This window comes from Hyla sarda, chromosome 1, assembly GCF_029499605.1.
Source record: "Hyla sarda isolate aHylSar1 chromosome 1, aHylSar1.hap1, whole genome shotgun sequence".
In the NCBI taxonomy this organism is placed as follows: domain Eukaryota; kingdom Metazoa; phylum Chordata; class Amphibia; order Anura; family Hylidae; genus Hyla; species Hyla sarda.
This window is the reverse complement of record NC_079189.1, coordinates 135311698-135328890: the sequence shown is the minus strand read 5'-3', so window position 1 is coordinate 135328890 and position 17193 is coordinate 135311698. Positions and strand designations below refer to the sequence as shown.

Genomic DNA, 17193 nt, shown 5'->3' with positions numbered 1-17193 from the left:
TTGCGAGCTAAGTGCCTCACTATTTCATAGTTTCACATTTGCATCTATTACACCATAGCTGTATAGCTCTCCATGTTTTAACTGCATATTCATGTTGCACCTATATCTTTGTGCTGGCAGTGTGCTGCTGCATTCTTCTGTTGCTGTATATATATATCTATATATATATATATACACACACACAGTATACATATATACAGGGTGGGCCATTTATATGGATACACCTTAATAAAATGGGAATGGTTGGTGATAATAACTTCCTGTTTGTGGCACATTAGTATATGTGAGGGGGGAAACTTTTCAAGATGGGTGGTGACCATGGCGGACATTTTAAATTCGGCCATTTTGAATCCAACTTTTTTTTTTCAATAGGAAGAGGGTCATGTGATGCATCAAACTTGTTGTGATTGGTTTTAACGTAACTTTATTCTTTCATGAGTTATTTACAAGTTTCTGACCACTTATAAAATGCGTTCAATGTGCTGCCAATTGTGTTAGATTGTAAATGCAACCCTCTTCTCCCACTCTTCACACACTGATAGCAACACCGCAGGAGAAATGCTAGCACAGGCTTCCAGTATCCGTAGTTTCAGGTGCTGCAAATTGGGCAAAACATAAATTGGAACAGGACCCTCAGTTTACGCAGAAGATTTTGTTCAGTGATGAGCAAACTTTTATGTGAATGGTGAAGTTAACAATCAAAACTACTGCTATTGGTCTGTCACTAACCCACATTGGATAGATCCCTCCAAGACTGTTGGAACACAAAAATTGATGGTATGGTGGGGTATATGGGGTACAAAGATAGTGGGGCCATTCTTCATCAATGGAAACCTCAAGGCAACTGGATATGTGAAATTGCTACATGATGATGTGTTTCCCTCTTTATGCACTGAAGCTGGCACGTTCCCTGAGTTTTTCCAGCAAGATGGTGCACCACCACATTGTGCGTGTCAGGTCCGAGCATTCCTAGATGAACAGTTTCCTGGAAAGTGGATTGGTCATCGTGGGCCAGTTGAATGGTCCCCAAGGTCTCCCGATCTGACCTTCGTAGATTTTTATCTTTGGGGTTATCTGAAGGCAATTGTCTATGCTGTGAAGGTATGAGATGTGCAGCACCTGAAACTACGGATACTGGAAGCCTGTGCTAGCATTTCTCCTGGGTGTTGCTATCAGTGTGTGAAGAGTGGGAGAAGAGGGTTGCATTGAAAATCCAACACAATGGGCAGCACATTGAACACATTTTATAAGTGTTCAGAAACTTGTAAATAATTCATGAAAGAATAAAGTTACGTTAAAATCAACGCACATAATTGTTTTTCTGGTGAAATTCCCAATAAGTTTGATGTGTCACATGACCCTCTTCCGATTTAAAAAACAAAAGTATGATTCAAAATGGCCAACTTCAAAATGGCTGCCATGGTCACAACCCACACTCATATATACTAATGTGCCACAAACAGGAAGTTAATATCACCAACCATTACCATTTTGTTAAGGTGTATCCATATAAATGGCCCACCCTGTATATATAAAATACATTTCCTTTAAAGGAAATGTATTTTCTAATGTTCTAAATGGATGTGTACTCACGGAAAATTGTTATTTCATTGTATGTATGACTTTCATCAGCTTTCAATTCAACATCAAGAATGAATAAGTTATTAGGATAATACAGAAAATGTATAGAAAGAGAATTAAAAATGTACACATCAATATGAGTCCTATTTTTTATTCAGATGAAGAAATGATAAAAAGAAAAGAAGAATAAATATATTTTAACAAGGTTATTTCAACATCTGTATCAAACAGCATGAGTCCATGAATGTCCCTCTTCTGATCTGGGCATTGTTTCACTATTCTTCCTATTATAAACTTGGACAAGTATTTGCAACTGGCTGCTACTAAAGAGAAAATCAGCCAAACTGATATTCTTACATAGCATGGAAACATGTCAGAAGATCTCGTTTGGAGTTCTTAGGCTCTGAAGATTATTCATTTTGAGGGTTCAAGGGCCAGGAAGCTCCTATGTGCATAAACCTCAATGTTAAGACTACATCTGTTTTGTTGTAGGTATTGCATTTAATATAGGCCAGGGTCAGCAAACATTTTTCACAGTGTTCAAATTTTGCAATCATATTCCTGTAAAATTATATTTCTGGAAAAATGTATGTACCCCAAAAACAGTTGTAGGATCCTCAGTGATAGCTGCAGATATTAGCCATAGATTTCTAGTAACAGTCTTTAACCCACCATCATCAGAAGATACCAAGTCTTTTCCTTTTAAGAAATAAAAATACACAGCTTAATTAAGCTCCATTTTACTGATGGCCGCAGGTCCATTTGCCATATATTTCCAAGCAAACATAGTATGTTTTCTCTTCTTCTATTCTAATGGATTTGTATTCACCAGAGCTAGAACTGCTGATGGATCATCCGGGGGGATTCTGAAAAGGTTAAAACCATCACTGATGTCTATACATCCCAGTAGGGCGTATGGACAAGGTTGTCTGAGCAACACAACCTCTTTTGGATCTTAAAGGGGTTATCCAGGGAAAAACTTTTTTATATATATATGAAACGTGTCTCGGGAACCGCCCAGTTTGGAAGCAAATCCCCATAGCAAACCTCTTCTAAACTGGGCGGTTCCCGAGACACGTGTCATCAGAGAGCACTTAGACAGAAAAGAAAAACCTTAACTTCAGAAGCTCAGAAGTACTGAAAGGATTAAGATTTTTTAATAGAAGTAATTTACAAATCTGCTTAACTTTCTGGAGCCAGTTGATAAATAAAAAAACTTTTTTTTTTGTGGATAACCCCTTTAAAGTAGACCTCTCAGCAGGAAAGTAGGGCTGTATATATGCACATGGCTGAATGGAGCTACACATAAGGATTCTGAGCATTCTTTCTTTTTTTTTTTTTTTGTATCACTATTGTCCTTTCCAGTGCTGAGATATAAGCTTTTTTGATAACATGCTAATGAGGCACAAGTGTATAGTGGGAGTTCCCTAGCATGGCAAATGCCTATACCCTTGTCCAGCCCATCTTTTCTTTATCTAGTGGTTTTCAGTAAAAAAATGTAAGTGGACCCGAGCTTGACTTATCTGGGTTCTTGCAATACTGTGAAATGCCTGGGGCACTTGCGCCTCATTTACATATTAATAAAAAGGCTTATATCTTGCTGATGGAGAGGACCATTGGAATAAAAAAGGTATACCATGAGTCATGATGACTAGCCTTATCTAGTCATGGGTTTATTTACACCTCTGTTTTCCTGCTGACAGGTCCACTTTAAAACAAATTTTAATCTCTGGTAAACCAAAGATAATTTAACATTTTTATATTAGGCAACTGCATATATATATATATAGCAGCTCCCTCATGTTATCAAGATTCGGTACAATCTGATAACTTATCGATTAACTTTCAAGCCTACAACATTGTGAAACCATCAGCAAAAGGCAGGTTAGTGTTTCTTTAGCCTATCCTGCCAAATAAATAAGATATCACAGCACACACTGTGTCTGTTGACGGTCTAAAGGGAAGCCTCTCAAAATGTGAGGCCTCTAAGGAGACCATGTTTTCTTATCATCTCCAACTCGTAAGGAAAATGATTCCCAAAGTAGAAACATATAAGAGAATTGCCCTGAATGTCAAAGGTCACCATGCACTTCAAGAAAGCCACTGAAGAAACTGGACTGAACTGTTTTTTTACCACTTGTAAAGCTTTACATAACATGTGATGCTATTAGTGTACCTGGAAGCTGGCTGGTGTACCATGGTGGCATTTGAAGACTATTTGCTTACTAATCACCCTGTCCCTAAACTATGGGATACGTTTCATTTTCATTACACCAGAACAGTAGCGTTTTGTTAAATTTGTTCGTAAGCATTCTTCATCGACTTAGAATCTATTACGGACATTAGGAACACTAGTGGTAGTCAATACTGTACTAAATTTACAACTTTCACAGCACAGACCATAAATAAGAAAAATCTTTCTTCACATTACTCTGGCATTCTCTCTATCTCCTCCCCCTTACTTCTCCCGGTCTTCTCTTTTCTTCTCTCATTCACTTTGCTGTGTGTATGCAGTAGGGTCATAAAAGAGACAAGGAATAAAGAACAATTAAAGAGGTAGCTGAACAAACAGAACCAGAGGAAGCTAGAAGGGAGGGGAGCAGATTGCTGTGTGAGCTCTTGGTGCTGCAGTCAGAAATATTGGATACTAAATCCACTGAATGATCTGCCTTCTAAACATAGGCAGATAGCCTTCCTTCTATTCTGTACCTATTGCCTCACAGATATGCTACCGGGATTCCTTATTTATCTAGCCTGGATTACTGGAATGAACTGTAAGTAAATAAACTATAACTTCCTATATCAATGTACCCATGATCATACAATGAATATCCCTCAATCATAGACTGAATTACCATTTTTTTAGGCACCAAAAATAAACCTAAATGTCAATGGAATATACAAATTAATGTTAGTTTTCTAGCATTGGAATGCCTTGGGAGGATGTATAGAAGAATGCAATTACACGGAGATAACATGAGTAGATTTGGATAGAATTATGTTATGTGCCTCTGTGGCTCCTTTGATCAAAAACAATGTTTTGGGTTTGTCATGTAGTAGTTACATATATATATATATATATATATATATATATATATATCACTGCAGGTTTTCATATATTGCATCATGGGGTAATATGTAGTATTTATTTAGTAAAGCGGCTTAATGTGAATTTTAGAAAGAGGTTAAGTTAATATGCAAATCACTTAATACCATTTTTACATTGCCAGAAGTGAAAACTGAACCTCCTACTAATGGAATAGAAATTAGTGACTGGAATTTGTATTGCTGTTTAGCTTTGTGAACTTCTAGTGCCCAGACTTGCCTATCAGTTATTTGTCCTTTATACGGAGTAATCTGTTGCTATTCCAAGAGATTGCCTTCTTGTATGCAATAATAATAAAAAAAGAAGCTATAAATGCAGTGCTGGAAATGCAGCCCTTCAGTTGAAATTAAATTCTTAGGTGGCATAATATCTGGTGGAAAAAGATCCTATGTCATTTATATTTGTCACAATAGTTAAGTTCATATAATATTTGATGACATGCATTCTTCTCACCTCCACTCCTCTTGGCAATCACAGTAGTAATATGTGTTTTATTAACCCATATTTAACCACTTGAACGGGCTCATCTGCCAATATACATTTTCAGAATGTTTAGTAGATATAGATTTGACAGCTATAAAACTTCTGCTCATTCGGTTGCAACATTTTTTTCTGTGATACCTCAGGCTTCATTTTTAATGTCATTTTTTTAATGTTTTTTAATGTCATTTTTTTGTTGTTCATTTTATATTAAAAGTACAAAGTGACACTAAAATATTTATATTTTATTCAATTGTATCCTCTTTCTGTTATGGTCAATTAAAAAGGGCATGTATATAAGAGGTAAGGCCATAAGACTAGTTTGGGCCATTTTTATGTTTATTTATTTTTGAGATTTTTTTTTAAATTAAACATATATGTATTGTAAGGATTCCTCCTTGGGGATAGCTCTGGGATCGTCCTGGACACTGACACGGGACACGTTTCCACTCAATAAACCCGCAGACAAAGGTTATTCATGCAGGGGAAAAACAAACATAATGCAGGAACAAAATAAAATCCCAGACCGTCTGATCACTGACTACACATATCAGCAAGCCCTGACTACGAACTGGCGAGCTACCCTCAGCCATTTAAACATGTGACTCCTGCAACCTGTTACTCACAGTTCACACCACTTCTTGGACCACTCACAGATTCCAGCTGTGTGCTTCCTCAACAGGGTCTGAGTGTCTCCCCCTACAGCAACATGCTGTTTCCCAGGGAGAGCACAGATTAGACTGAGTCTCCATCTTATATACACCTCCCTTCCCTGCTGCCTCATTACTTAAGAAGTAGGTGAGAGAATCTTCAGGGTGAGCAAAGGAAATATACCCTTTCCTTGTCACCTTATCACAGTATATAAATGGATAGAGATCTATATCTACATATATTTATATTTCACATATTGCACCCTCCATAAGCTCCTAAAAGACATGTTAGCCCCAGTTACAGGGGGGAAATGCAACCCTCTGACACCTTCTGCATAGCTGACCTGGGTCTGATGAGCAACCGCAACTCCTCAAAATACCTGACAGAGGTGTTCACATGATTGCTAGGCCAGGAAGAAATATGGCTTCCTGCTAAACTGTATACACAATGATCATGAAGGCAAGTATAGTGATACACCCTCCTTGCTTTCTCTCTTGAGATCCCAGCTGTCAATGACAGCCAGTTTTATACTCTTGCAGTATCCATGCTGCCACAACACTCTACACAGATATTCTGAATTGTCCAGGCACAGTCAATTGCTAAATGCTTCGACATTTAAAGTCTTCTGGCAAGTAGTTAATTCAATTGTATAATGTTTTTTTATTTTTTTATTTTTTTTTAGTTCATTTGTTCAATCAATCCTTTGAAAGTTAGATGGGAGTTCAATCACTTTGACTGTAATTGCCAATGAGCTCCTCATCCTAATTCTTGACCACAGAAGGCAAACAAACTATAGGTATTCACAGAAATTAAAGAGATTTATGAGAGGATTTGACGCTCATATTCACTGTGAATGAAAACAACAGAAAAAGCCAATTTCTGTCTCAAGAAAGTTGATTATCTAAGCTGCAGGCATTTTGACAATGGTTAGACTGGGATCCAGGGTCTCAGCAATTCCCTGGTTCACATTCTTAAAGGGGTACTTAGGGGAACTAAAACCATAGACCATCCTTCCCCTCTCATCAACCTATTTAATTGCCTAAATATCATTTGTTAGCTATATAGAGCAGTTTCCCCTCTTTGGTTGTCACTCACATGCATGAAGTGAGGGAATGACATTATCTAGCCATCCACTTTGTCTCTGTCCAAATCCCTCATTGAAAGCAGCCCGCACGATCATGAGAGACACAGATCATGTGGTTTTTGCCCTGCACCGATGAGTCATGCTCTCTTTAGTGCCTCAAATTGGAAAGTGTGTGCAGCCTTAACCAATCAGACACTAGACCTGTCTCTGCAATTTAGATTAGAAGAGTGCAGGCTGCACTCATAGAGGGAACTAGCTTGCAGAGCTGCAATGATGGATTACAGGCAACAGATCCAGGTAGTGTGGTGATTTGCATATATATATATATATATATATATATATATATATATATACATACACACAGGGTGGGCCATTTCTATGGATACACCGTAATAAAATGGGAATGGTTGGTGATATTAACTTCCTGTTTGTGGCACATTAGTATATGTGAGGGGGGAAACTTTTAAAGATGGGTGGTGACCATGGCGGCCATTTTGAAGTCAGCCATTTTGAATCCAACTTTAGTTTTTTCAATAGGAAGAGGGTCATGTGACACTTCAAACCTATTGGGAATTTCACAAGAAAAACAATGATGTGCTTGGTTTTAACGTAACTTTATTCTTTCATGAGTTATTAAAAAGTTTCTGACCACTTATAAAATGTGTTCAATGTGCTGCCCATTGTGTTGGATTTTCAATGCAACCCTCTACTCCCACTCTTCACACACTGATAGCAACACCGCAGGAGAAATGCTAGCACAGGCTTCCAGTATCCGTAGTTTCAGGTGCTGCACATCTCGTATCTTCACAGCATAGACAATTGCTTTCAGATGACCCCAAAGATAAAAGTCTAAGGGGGTCAGATCGGGGCCCACGATGACCAATCCACTTTCCAGGAAACTGCTCATCTAGGAATGCTCGGACCTGACACCGAAAATGTGGTGGTGCACCATCTTGCTGGAAAAACTCAGGGAACATGCCAGATTCAGTGCATAAAGAGGGAAACACATCACCATGTAGCAATTTCGCATATCCAGTGGCCTTGAGGTTTCCATTGATGAAGAATGGCCCCACTATCTTTGTACCCCATATACCACACCATACCATCAATTTTTGTGTTCCAACAGTCTTGGAGGGATCTATCCAATGTGGGTTAGTGTCAGACCAATAGCAGTGGTTTTGTTTGTTAACTTCACCATTCACATACAAGTTTGCCTCATCACTGAACAAAATCTTCTGCATAAACTGAGGGTCCTGTTCCAATTTTTATTTTGCCCATTCTGCAGCACCTGAAACTACGGATATTGGAAGCCTGTGCTAGCATTTCTCCTGCAGTGTTGCTATCAGTGTGTGAAGAGTGGGAGAAGAGGGTTGCATTGACAATCCAACACAATGGGCAGCACATTTTATAAGTGGTCAGAAACTTGTAAATAACTCATGAAAGAATAAAGTTATGTTAAAACCAAGTACATCATTGTTTTTCTTGTGAAATTCCCAATTAGTTTGAATTGTCACATGACCCTCTTCCTATTGAAATAACAAAAGTTGGATTCAAAATGGCCAAATTCAAAATGGCCGCCATGGTCACCACCCATCTTGAAAAGTTTCCCCCCTCACATATACTAATGTGCCACAAGCAGGAAGTTAATATCACCAACCATTCCAATTTTATTAAGGTGTATCCATATAAATGGCCCACCCTTTATATATATATAATAGAACAGAGCCAATTCTCCTCACCATTAGATCAGTTAGAATGCAACAAGACAAAGAATAAGCCAGAAAAGTAGCCAGGTGAAGAACAACAAATAGGAAGCAAACAATGCAGAAGACAGGTGTGTACTCAGAAACAAGGTTGGGATCAGTCAGAAGTCAAAATGCTTATCTATATATATATATATATAGATTAGTTAGGAGTAGCCGTATTAGTCCAGTGATGCAAAAAGCAAAATCATCGGTAGTTGCAGTATCTTGTAATACCTTTTTTATTGGACTAACAAGATTTTGTAGAGACAAGCTTTCGGGATTCCTCCCTTTATCAAGTCATAAGCATTTCTGAGCTCACAAGGAGAAAACACAGGTTCTATCTCACAAAATATGCAGGGGTTAAAACAACATTAGTGGAGAATGGACATTAAGTTGGGCCATAAATTGTATAGCAATAGGACGATAGATACAGATAAGGATGAGGAGGGGGGGGGGGGGGCTGGAGAGCAGAGGTGAGAATAGTGGTTACGCTGGACAGACAATTTTACTACAGAACCATAGACTGAAGATAAGACTAGACAGGGGAGGGGGAGCAGGGGTGTGATGGTGTTAGAGCAGGGAGAGGGTAGAGAGTTTAGCAAAGGTTATAGGAAATTTTGATAATGGGATAAGAAGCTTAAATCCACATTAAGTCCTCTGTTCTTGGAGCCAAAATGATAGTTCTTTATGACTCCAAGAACAGAGGACTTAATGTGGATTTAAGCTTCTTATCCCATTATCAAAATTTCCTATAACCTTTGCTAAACTCTCTACCCTCTCCCTGCTCTAACACCATCACACCCCTGCTCCCCCTCCCCTGTCTAGTCTTATCTTCAGTCTATGGTTCTGTAGTAAAATTGTCTGTCCAGCGTAACCACTATTCTCACCTCTGCTCTCCAGCCCCCCCCCCCCCCCCTCCTCATCCTTATCTGTATCTATCGTCCTATTGCTATACAATTTATGGCCCAACTTAATGTCCATTCTCCACTAATGTTGTTTTAACCCCTGCATATTTTGTGAGATAGAACCTGTGTTTTCTCCTTGTGAGCTCAGAAATGCTTATGACTTGATAAAGGGAGGAATCCCGAAAGCTTGTCTCTACAAAATCTTGTTAGTCCAATAAAAAAGGTATTACAAGATACTGCAACTACCGATGATTTTGCTTTTTATATATATATATATATATATATATATATATATATATATATATATATATATATAAAACTCAACGTGTGTGTGTGTGTGTGTGTGTGTGTGTATGTATGTATGTATGTATGTATGCATGTATATATGTATGTATGTATGTACGTATGTGTGTTCCACAAAAACTTTCAAACGGCTAAAGAGATTAACATGAAACTTGGCACACAGGTTACTTATATGTCAACAACAAACATAAGATAGGTAATTTAACCCTTACTCACCCCCATTTGCCAGGGGCGTGGCTTATGTTTAAAGTCCCATGTAAGTCAATGGGAAATATATGTTACTCCATAACTTCCAAACGGCTGGAGATATTTTGATAATACTTGGTCACATGTTACTTATATATCCACTTAAAATATAGGATAGTTAATTTAACCCTTAACTACCCCCATTTGTGAGGGTTGGGGTTTTAGTTTAAAGTCACATGCAAATCAATGGGAAATGTATGTTCCCACATAACGGCTGGAGATATTTCAATAACTGGTACACATATTACGGTTCAGGATAGGAGGTCAAGATAGGAGGTCGGGATAGGAGGTTGGGATAGGAGGACGGGATAGGAGGATGCGATAGGAGGACGTGATAGAAGGACCGGGATAGGAGGTCGGGATAGGAGGTCAAGATAGGAGGTCAAGATAGGAGGTCGAGATAGGAGGACGGGATAGGAGGACGGGATAGGTGGACCGGGATAGGAGGTCGGGATAGGAGGTCGAGATAGGAGGTCGGGATAGGAGGTCGGGATAGGAGGTCGAGATAGGAGGTCGAGTTAGGAGGTAAGCATAGGAGGTCGGGATAGGAGGTGGGGATAGGAGGACGGGATAGGAGGACGGGATAGGAGGACGGGATAGGAGGTCGGGATAGGAGGTTGGGATAGGAGGTCGGGATAGGAGGTCGGGATAGGAGGTCGAGATAGGAGGATGGGATAGGAGGACGGGATAGATGGACGGGATAGGAGGACAGGATAGGAGGACAGAAAAGGAGGACGGGAAAGGAGGATGGGAAAGGAGGTCGGGATAGGAGGTCGGGATAGAAGGACGGGAAAGGAGGATGGGAAAGGAGGATGGGAAAGGAGGATGGGATAGATGGACGGGATAGGAGGATGGGATAGGAGGACAGGATAGGAGGACAGGAAAGGAGGTCGAGACAGGAGGACGGGAAAGGAGGTCGAGATAGGACGACGGGAAAGGACGACAGGATAGGAAGACGGGATGGGAGGACGGGATAGGAGGACGGGATAGGAAGACGGGATAGGAGGACGGGATAGGAGGTCGGGATAGGAGGTCGGGATACGATGACGGGATAGGAGGTCGGGATATGACAACAATATATGAGGACGGGATATGAAGTCAAAAGCTTCCTCCTTTGTTTATTTTCCTCCCCAACAAGGATTAGGAAGGAAAAACTGGGCAACGCCGGGTACTCAGCTAGTATCAATATATAGAGACAGGGACCAAGAAACCTTAATCAACATACAGCATCCTACAGTTAGGGTCCTCTTTAACCTCTTGGGGACGCCCTGCATCCCCAATCCTTAAGGTAATTCCGGGTCAATCGGCTCCCCGGTGACCCGTGAAAAAAGGATGATAGGTGCCGTCCGAGATGGCACCTATCATCCTTTAGCAGCAGGAGGGAGGTGGCACTGGCCGATGAATCAGGAAGCCTGCTGTGGGGGTGTCCCTAACAGCACCCGCTCCGCCCCTGTTCCGGAGGGCGAGAGAGGGTGTTGGGAGTGTGTACCTGAGGCTGGGGCCCCCAATCCCCGGCATTGGCAGCAGGATCGAGGTCCCAGCAGTGGAGACGGCTGCGGCAGGCAGGAACTTCGCGGCAGGCGGTAAGTCTGGCCTCCTGCTGTTGCTAAGCAACAACTCCTAACATGCACACAAGGGCATGCTGGGAGTTGTTGTTATGCAACAGCAGAAGGCACAACTACAACTCCCAGCATGCCCTTTGGTAGTTTGGACATGCTGGGGGTTGCAGTTGAGCAACAGCTGAAGGCACATTTTTGTGCCTCCAGCAGTTGCACAACTACAACCCCCAGGATACATGGACAGCCACGGGAATGCTGAGAGTTGTAGCTTTTTGCAATAGCTGAAGGCACACTGGTTGCAAAACACTGAGTTTGTTACCTAAATCAGTGTTTCACAACCAGTGTCCCTCGAGCTGTTGCAAACTACAACTCTCAGCATGCACTGAAAGACCGTACATGCTGGAAGTTGTAGTTTTGCAACAGCTGGAGGCACACGGGTTGCAAAACACTAAGTTAAGTAACAAACTCTCAGTGTTTTGCAAACAGTGTGCCTCCAGCTGTTGCATAACTACAACCCCCAGCTGGGAGTTGTAGTTTTGCAACAGCAAGAGGTTTGCCCCCCCCCCCCCCACCATGTGAATGTACAGCGCTCTCACTTCGGAGCCCTGTCTTTTTTTAAGGCAACAGTTTAGGGGGGTATTGGGGTATTTCCGTACTCGGGAGAATTTGCCTAACAAATTTTGGGGGGCTTTTTCTCCTATTACCCCTTATAAAAAGGTAGAGTAGGGGTCTACACTTGCATGTAATTGTAAAAAAATATATATATATTTTAACTAACATGCTGGTGTTGCCCCATACTTTTCATTTTCACAAGAGGTAAAAGGAAAAAAAGACCCCCAAAATTTGTAATGAATACGAAAATACCACATATGTGGACGTAAAATGCTCTGCACGTGCACAACAGGGCTCAGGAGAGAGAGCGCACTTTGTAAAGTTAAGGCCAAATTTGGGGATTTGCACATGGGTGGCTGATTTTAAATAAATATCCACATGTGACCCCATTTTCACAGAACGTGAAAAGGGGTATAGTGAGCCTTAACACCCCACATGTGTTTTTCATTAAAGTTGGATGGGAAAATGAAAAAAAAATTCACAAAAATGCTGGTGTTACCCTAAATTTTTCATTTTCACAATGGAAAATAGGCAAAAAGCCCCCCAAAATGTCTAACCTTCTTTCTTAGTAGAGTTAGTAGAGTAGAGTAAGAACATACCCCATATGTGGATGTAAAGTACTCTGCTGGCGCACTACAATGCTCAGAAGAGAAGGAGCGCCATTGGGCTTTTGGAGAGAAGTTTTATCCAGAATTGAAGCTCCCATGGTGCCAGAACAATGGACCTCCCCCCCCCAAGTGACCTCATTTCAGAAACTACACCCCTCACGGAACGTAATAAGGGGTACAGTGAGCATTTACACCCCACAGGTGTCTGACATGTTTTTGGAGCAGTGGTCCGTGAAAATGAAAATTTTAATTTGCACAGCCTAATGTTCCAAAAGATCTGTGAAATGCCAGTGGGGTGAAAATGATCACTGCACTCCTTATTCAATTCTGTGAGGGGTGTAGTTTCCAAAATGGGGTCACATGTGGGGGGTCCACGGGGGGGGTGGGGCTTTGTAAATGCTCATGGCCCCCAACCCTCACTCCAAACAAATTATCTCTCCAAAAGCTCAATGGCGCTCCTTCTCTTCTGAGCATTGTAGTTCGCCTGCAGAGCACTTTGCATCCACACATGGGGTATTTCCATACTCAGAAGAGATGGGGTTACAAATTTTTGGGGGGCATTTTCTCCTATTACCCCTTATAAAAATGTACAATTTGGGGGAAAACCAGCATTTTAGTAAAAAAAAAAATACATTGCCATCTACACATCAGATTTTAACTAAAAGTCGTCAGACATCTGTGGGGTGTTAAGGCTCACTGTAACTCCTGTTACGTTCCTTGAGATGTGTAGTTTCCAAAATGGTATGCCATGTGGGGGGTTTGCTGTTCTGGCTTCCTAAATGCGACATGCCCCCTAAAACCATTTCAGTAAAATTTGCTTTCCAATAGCCAAATGTTGCTCCTTCCCTTCTGAGCATTGTAGTGTACCAGCAGAGCACTTGATGTCCCCACATGGGGTATTTCCATACTCAGAGGAGATTGTGTTACAAATTTTGGGGGGTATTTTCTCCTATTATCCCTTGTAAAAATGAAAAATTTTGGGGAAAAAATGCATTTTAATGAAAAAAAATTTCATTTACACATCTGACTTTATCAAAAAGTCGTCAAACACCTGTGGGGTGTTAAAGCTCACTGTACCCCTTGTTATGTTCCTTGTGTGGTGTAATTTCCAAATTAGTATGCCATGTTTTTTTTTTTTGTTTTTTTTTGCTGTTCTGGCACCATAGGGGCTTCCTAAATGCGACATGCCCCCCAAAAACCATTTCAGCAAAATTCACTCTCCAAAATCCCATTGTCGCTCCTTCCCTTCTGAGCCCTCTAGTGCACACATAGAGCACTTTATATCTAAGTATGAGGTATTTCCTTACCCGAGAGACATTGGATTACACATTTTGTGGGGAATTCTCTCTTTTTGCCCATTGTAAAAATTCAAAAAATGGCTCTACAAGAACATACAAGTGTAATAAATGAATATTTAGAATTTTCTCCTTCAATTTGCTGCTATTCCTGTGAAACACTGAAAGGGCTAATAAGCTTTCTGAATGTCATTTTGAATGCTTTGAGGGGTTCAGTTTCTATAATGGGGTCAGTTATGGGGTATTTCTCACAGAAAAGCCCCTTAAATCCACTTCAAACTTAACTGGTCCCTGAAAAATTCAGATTTTGAATTTTAAGCGAATTTTTTTTATTTGCTGCTATACTTTGAAGACCTCTAATGTCTTCAAAAAGTTAAAACATGTCAACTTTATGATGCCAACATAAAGTAGACATATTGTATTTGTGAATAAATATATTATTTATTTGGAATGTCCATTTTCCTTACAAGCAGAAAGTTTCTGAGTTAGAAAAATGCTACATTTTCATCAAATTTGGGGATTTTTTTTTTTTACCAAGAAAGGATGCAAGTAACAACGAAAATTTACCAGTATGTTAAAGTAGAATATGTAAAAAACAACTATCTCAGAATCAGAATAAAAGGTAAAAGCATCTCAGAGTTATTAATGCATAAAGTGAGAATGGTCAGAATTGCAAAAAAGGCTGAGTCCTTATGGTGAAAATGGGCTGAGTCCCTAAGGGGTTAAATGGGTACTTCACCCCAAGACATTTTATCTCCTATTTGATACAGTGCCACATAAAAGATTGGTGCATAAAATGAGAAGGATTGGGCAGGGGGAGAATGTGTGCAAGTGGGTAAGTAACTGGCTCAGTGATAGGAAACAGAGGGTGGTTATTAATGGTACTTATTCTGATTGGGTGATTGTTACTGTTAAAACCACAGGGGTCAGTCTTGGCTTCTGTCCTGTTTAATATATTCATTAATGACCTTGTAGAGCAGTTAAATAGTAAAGTAGCAATCTTTGCAGATGATACTAAACTCTGTAAGGCGGTAAACACTATAGGGGACAGTGCACTGTTACAAATGAATTGGATAGGTTGGAGGTTTGGGCTGGGAAGTGGCAGATGAGGTTCAACACTGATAAATGTAAGGTAATGCACATGGTGAGTAAACATCTGGGCTGGGATTATCTATTAAATGGGAGCACACTTGGGACGACTGACGTGGAAAAGGACTTGGGAGTCTTAGTTAATAGTAAATTTAGCTGTAGTGACCAGTGTCGGGCAGCTTCAGCCAATGCAAATAAAATCATGGGGTGCATCAATAGGGGCATAGATGCCCACGACAAGGAAATAATTTTACCGCTGTACAAATCACTAGTCAGACCACACATAGAATACTGTGTACAATACTGGGCACCAGTGTACTAGAAAGATATAGTGGAGCTGAAGAGGGTTCAAAGACGGGCAACCAGGGTGATACGGGGAATGAGAGGACTAGAGTACCCAGAAAGATTATCAGAATTAGGGTTATTTAGTTTACAAAAAAGAAGGCTTAGTGGCGACCTAATAACTATGTATAAATATATCAGGGGGCAGTACAGAGATCTCTCCCATGATCTATTTATACCCAGGACTGTATCCATAACGAGGGGGCATCCTCTACGTTTAGAGGAAAGAAGGTTTCTACACCAGCACAGATGGGGGTTCTCTACTGTAAGAGCAGTGAGACTGTGGAATTCTCTGTCTGAGGAGGTGGTCATGGTGAACTCTGTAAAAGAGTTCAAAAGGGGTCTGGATGCATTTTTGGAGAATAATAACATCACCGGTTATGTATACTAGAATTATAGGGACAGAACGTTGATCCAGGGATTTATTCTGACTGCCATATTTGGAGTCGGGGAGGAATTTTTACCTCTAGTATGAGGGTTTTTTTTCCTTCCTCTGGATCAACTCAGTAGGGACTCATTAGGGACTCATTAGGGTTATAGGTTGAAATTTATGGTCTTTTTTCAATCTTATGAACTATGATACTATGTTACTATTTTACTTCAGAAATTCGTACAACGCAAAGCACACCCTCCTTGACCTGCAGCATCAGAATGGCATCCCTGAACATAGTGTGATTTGTGACGTTGTCACACGTTGGAATTTTACCTCTATATGTTGGATCGACTATACAAACAGAGAAAAGCCATCCCCGATTTCGTGATGATCCAAGCGGATAGGGGTACTCCCCTATGTAACTTGAATGTCAACCAGTGGCAGCTCACACGTGACACCTGCCGTTTGCTCAGGCCGTTTGAGGAAGCCACATATTTTGTCAGTTGCCAGGATTACGGGATGAACAACATCATTCCACTGCTTCATCTACTACAACACATGTTGGAAACAATGGCTGGTCAAGGCACTGGAGATGTGGCGCCTATATCTCACTGCCACATGAGCCCTGTGGGGGCTGAACTGGAGAGGGAGGGGCACAGTGGAGCACAGTTTAGGTTTCGTGAAATGGGCGTTTTTTCTAGTCATCTGACAGGAGAGGAGGAGCAGGAGCAGACAGAGGAGCTAGAGGGTTATGAGGAAGGTGAGACAGAAGACCCAGACACACCGTGGCAGTATGCAGTGGAGATGGAGGAAGGGAGTTCCTCTGAGTCCCTTGCATAAATGGCACGATGCATGCTCACTTGCTTGCGTAGTCACCGCGGAATTGTCACCATTCGGCAGCGGGATGACTTTTGGCTCTCAACCTTTCTCGACCCTTGCTTCCTGCACAAAATGGGGGCCTTTGTTACACCCACTGAGAGGGAGGACAAACTGATCTACTACAGAGACATCCTATATACTTAGTTGGCTGATGCCTATTGGCGCCATCATCCATCCTCTCGCAGGTGTGACTCGGGGGGCCCTCTGCGCTCACCTTCCACTGCCATGGCTGCTGGGGAGATGTGGGGTGGCCGGAGCAGTACCTGCTCCATCAGCAGCAGCCTGAGTCTACAGTCGCTGATGAGTACCTTTCTTCACCCGCATAGTGAAGCAAC

At 41.1% G+C, this 17193-nt stretch overlaps 1 protein-coding gene across 2 annotated transcripts in view; it reads left to right on the top strand.

Moving 5' to 3' along the window:
* The first annotated feature begins 4047 nt into the window (after positions 1 to 4047).
* RXFP1 (relaxin family peptide receptor 1) overlaps positions 4048 to 17193 on the top strand; it is a 379356-nt gene continuing 366210 nt past the window's right edge. For both annotated transcript variants that reach the window (XM_056561804.1, XM_056561796.1), the window contains exon 1: positions 4048 to 4355. The gene's annotated coding sequence lies outside the window, so the exon portion shown is untranslated. The remainder of the gene's footprint in view (positions 4356 to 17193) is intronic.